This window comes from Colobus angolensis, unplaced genomic scaffold (assembly GCF_000951035.1).
Source record: "Colobus angolensis palliatus isolate OR3802 unplaced genomic scaffold, Cang.pa_1.0 Scaffold560, whole genome shotgun sequence".
Classification (NCBI taxonomy): domain Eukaryota; kingdom Metazoa; phylum Chordata; class Mammalia; order Primates; family Cercopithecidae; genus Colobus; species Colobus angolensis.
This window is the reverse complement of record NW_012119155.1, coordinates 34,330-39,435: the sequence shown is the minus strand read 5'-3', so window position 1 is coordinate 39,435 and position 5,106 is coordinate 34,330. Positions and strand designations below refer to the sequence as shown.

At 41.3% G+C, this 5,106-nt stretch overlaps 1 pseudogene; it reads left to right on the top strand.

Moving 5' to 3' along the window:
* The first annotated feature begins 3,753 nt into the window (after nucleotides 1-3,753).
* The window catches only part of LOC105525867, a 2,621-nt pseudogene continuing 1,268 nt past the window's right edge, over nucleotides 3,754-5,106 (top strand).

The following is a 5,106-nucleotide window of genomic DNA, read 5'->3' as shown; positions in this document are numbered from 1 at the left end:
ATCAAACAGCAAATACTCTGATTCCTAAATCAACAGCGTAGTTTTTATTTGATTTTTTCCAAGTGAATAAAATGAAAAATAAAATGTTGTGTCACAGTCCAAAACACTGCTGATATATGGAATAGTTGAGATGATAGAACATGATTTTACAACTCCAAACTGAAAATACCTATCCAAACAGTTGCATCCCTGAAAAACTATTATATTGTCTGACAAAAGACTCTCTCATGATAGGAAGTTTTTCTAGAGTTTTCTAGAAATAGAGACAGAGATTAAATTTTATGTGCCCCCAAGAAAAGGAATCAGAATTGAGTATTGTCAATGATTGCTTATGGGCTTGAGAATTAAGAAAAAAAAGGCCCCTCCCCACAGGTACTAACAGTTACATAACTGCAGGTGCCATGGAACTAATTTGACATATTGAAACAATTTTCTATAATCATTCAGTATTTTGTCTATGACAAATCAAAATATAACTATCAAATTCATACCTATGTAAGTTACAAGTCATATCTTATTTTAAAAACCATCCAAACTCTGGAGATTTATCTTAACAGTGACAAAGAAATTGACTGGGAAGTAACATTGTTAACCATCCAATTGACTCTTTGACCTAAGAATACTGTAAGGATATATATTTAATTTCTATTGAAACAAATGAGCATAGTTGTTTATATCATGTAATTATAGTTTTGATTTTTTTTTTTTTTTTTTTTCTGAGACGGAGTCTTGCTCCATCGCCCAGGCTGGAGTGCAGTGGCCGGATCCCAGCTCACTGCAAGCTCCGCTGCCCGGGCTCACGCCATTCTCCTGCCTCAGCCTCCCAAGTAGCTGGGACTACAGGCGCCTGCCACCTCGCCCGGCTCGTTTTTTGTATTTTTTAGTAGAGACAGGGTTTCACGGTGTTAGCCAGGATGGTCTCGATCTCCTGACCTCGTGATCCGCCCGTTTCGGCCTCCCAAAGTGCTGGGATTACAGGCTTGAGCCACCGCGCCCGGCCATAGTTTTATTTTTTAAAGAATTCAACCAAAACCATCAATCCTGAAGTATCAAACTCCAGTGACTTCAGCAATTCTGCTTTTGAATTCAGTGATTTGGTAACAAAGGTCAGTAAAATATTAATAATTTCATGGCAACCCTCTCCGTTTTTTTCAGAATCAAAAGAACAACAATACATTTTACCTTTGCTGATTATTAAGGAATGTCTTCAGTATCATCTAATATTTCTGTTCTTTGCAAATGCAAGCACTGAACACTGATATTTTCAATAACATTATCTTGTTTTTAAAAAATCATGTATCTTTCATGCATCCTTAACCATCTGATCAATGATCGGAACAGGGGAAAGTGAGTAAGTATCACTGGGATTCTCTCAGAGAGTCACATTTAATTGGCTGGGCCCAAGGCCTTTGAATTTCTATCTAGAATCTTCTGAGATTAATGTACAAGTAATCACTCTGTATAAAAGCAGCTTAAAATACTGGACATAGCTTCAGCATCAGAACACTTTCAACTATAGTGTGACGTGCACAATTGCTTTGTTTTTCTTGAATATTTTCTCTCTTCCACTTGGTTAAGAATTTAGCAGATTGTGCTTTTCTGGAGAAAAAAAAATGTTGGAAACCAAATTTTATTTAACAAAATAAAGTAATTTAGGCACAGATACATTTTGAACTTAATTCTACAGTACATGTTTTACAACAAATTTCCTTGTATTAGTGGAAGGCCATTTCACACACACAGCAAGATTGAGCACTGCAGAATACAGCTAATTTTGCTAATGTATCACAATTACAGAAATACCTGTGCTAAATAAATAACCTTGTTCTATTTTCATGGAAATGAACAGTGTTCAATAACCCTCAAAATATTTTGTTTCATGCTGATTCAGATTTCTTCTAACCGTTTTTTCTGTGACGTTGCTTCCACAATAACATAGAATGTTTTTAAAGAGGCAAATGTAGTTTTTTTCATATATCTTTTTCAGATACTGTCTTTCTTAAGAAAGCATGGTGACTTGCAGTTATTACCATGCACATTCTTTCTTATTTGGCAAAAGGATATAATTTGTTTTAAAAAGCCAATCCCAACACTGTCCTATGTGTATATAGTGACCATGCTGTTAAATTTGCACATAGAGACTGTCAGTGACTGAGAATGACTCAAATTGCAACTTCCTGTTTTAATGTTGCAAAGGTTGCCTATGCCTCATGCTGTGTTAAATACCCAAAGCTTGCATGGAGGGAACTAACAATGGACCTTTTCACTGGGTGGCTGTGCACAGTTGTGCTTCCAGAATCTTTATCCATGTTACTTCACAGTAAAATAACAACACAAAAAGCAAAACACAAACCACCTGATCTCCAAGAGCTTTTTAAAACCAAAACCACCATGTGAGACTTAATAATCAAAGATTACAGAAGTAGTATAGTACACATTAGATATGGATCACATATCTGCAGTTAAGTCATGGTAAGTCTAGTAAATATCCAGATGGTAACATCTATTTAAGAGCAGCATTGATAATTAATTATATATGAGGAGGTCATGTTAGTGTTCCATAACAAATTAAAGAGATGAAGTCCATGAAGTTATCTACGCTACTCTATATTACAGATGGGAAAAGCTTGGGTAATATTCAGTGTGGATACTGACTTGTGTTCCTGACTCAATAGGCGGTGCTCAGACACGTTTAACCCACTGTCTGATAGTATGAATGAACGTGTGCTGTAAGTGAACCCCTTTTGGGCATGAGGTTAATTATTTTTTCTATGAGTACATTAAATCATTTTGTTTTCCAGGCGTAAATGAAACCTTCAATTTGATTGAATAAAATATAAGACGTGCAACAACCATGCCTGGCTAATTTTTGTATATTTTTGTACAGCCAGGGTTTCGCCTGGTCTGGGACTCCTGAGTTCAAGCCATCCATCTGCCCTGGCCTCCCAAAATGCTAGGGTTATAGGTGCGAGCCACTGCAACTGTCCTAAAATACAGATTTTGCTTCATTTCTACACTTGATATTCTGGTACAGACATTTGCTTGGAAATACTATATAGTTAGCTGAAGACCTTTCACGGGAAATAAGATATCAGTAGGTATTACAGGATTTTAAACTAGAATACAAAACAAGAAAATATTTTTTAAAAACTATAGGGTAATATAAAATGTATTTACATCTTTACATTTAACTGCTTATTTTACAAGCAATGTTACCATACGCCAATTAATTATCTATGTCAAGTTCACCTGTATTAATACACATAAACTTCTATGAAGTTCTACAATGCCAAATAAAAAAGCAACATTTAGGTTTAACGTGTATTTTATGTAGGCATAATGCAACACCAGCATTACAGGATTGCACTGACAAATTCTCTTCACTCTAAGCATGATGTTAAAAGACTAAGGCAATTCAACTTTTTGGGTTTTTTACAGCAAGGAAACCTAAATTAGTATGAGTGAATTAATTGAATTAATCACATTCTCTTATAGGCTTATCAGTTTATCCTATCTTTGCTAAAATAACATGCACTGCCCACAAAATGAATGCCGTATTCACAGTCATGTTTCAGCCACAATCTTAAAGATCTGGGGAAACAAATGCAGTCTAAAATCAGAGATTCCATGTTCAATGCCAAAGGTACATACCTCTATTTTTTCCCCAATGAGCCTCTAGGAAAAGTCTTTGAATTACATATTAAAGTGCACTTCAAGGAAATGTGATGTTTTCGTTTATAGCTGGTGACCAGCATGCAATTTGACAGCACTGTCACTGAACAATCCGAGACTGCTCTGGATCTAAGTACTAAAAATGAATCACATTGCCATCGCAAAATATTTGGAAGTGGGAATTTATTGAACAAAGTTAGGCCGGGACTCTAAAGCAGCCCTTGCTTCCTTCGCTCCAAGACGACGTTTAAACGTTAGTATCACTACTGTTTCTTTTCCCCCAACTCTTCTCCCACACCGCCTTCCTCTCCCCCACCACCTTCTCCCACCGTCTTTCCCCGCTTCCCTGCTCCCTCCCTCCGCCCGCCCCTCTTCTCCCAGCACTGTCTTCTCTCTCAGCCCGTCTTTCTGCCTTTTTCTTCCCCTCTCCCCACCACGTTCCCTGCTTCATCTTCTTCTCTCCCACCGATCTTTTTCCCCTCTCCGTCTCTTTCCCCAACGTCGTCTTCGCCACTTTCTCCTCCCTTCTTCTTCCCCGCAACCCGCCTCTTCCCTTCTCCCTCCCCAGCCTTTTCTTCCCCTCTCCCCTTTCCAACCGTCTTCTTCCCCACCTTCTGCCCTTTCCCTCCCCTCTCCTTCCCGACCCTTCTCCTTTCCCACCTCTCCCTTCCCCACCTTTTCTTCCCCTCTCCTTCCTCAACGTCTTCTCCCTTCCTTCTTCCCCACCGCGGTCTTCCCGCATCCTCTGCTGCCCTCTCCCCACCGTCTTCTTCCCGCACCTTCTTCTCCTCCGCAGTTGTTTTTCCCTTCCCCGCCGTTTTCTTTCCCTGTCTCTCCGCCTCCTCGCAGCACTGGTTCCAGTGGCGGCACCTTTTCCTCCCACCTCCCTCTCCCCACAGCCTCCCCCACCCTCCTCTCCACCCGCTCGCTTCCCCTCTCCACCTTCCCCCCTATTCCCGCAGCAGCGTCTTCCCGCCGCTCCCTCTTCTCCCCTCCCCCTCCCTCTCCTCACCGTCTTCTCCCGGCCTATTATCCCCAACCGTTTTCTCCCGCACCGTTTCCTTCCCGTCTTCCCACCTCCTCGCAGCAGCGTCCGTCTGCCGCAGTCTCTTCCCACCATCTTCTCCTCTCCCCATCGTCTTCTTTCCCAGCCTATTATTCTCCACCGTCTTCTTCCGCCTCCATCTCCCCACCTTCTCGCAGCAGCGTCTTCCTGCCGCGCTTTTCTCTCCTCTCACCCACTTCTTCCCTCTTCTTCTCCCCACCTTCTCCTCCCCGCGCCGTCTTCTCCCTTCACCGTATTCTCCAGGCGCCTTCCTCACAACTGTTTCCCCCCACTGTTTTCTCCTCCTCAAACCGTTTTCTTCCCACGTCCTCCCACCTTCTCGCAGCAGCGTCTGTCTGTTGCAGTGTTCTTCCCACTCTCTTCTCCTC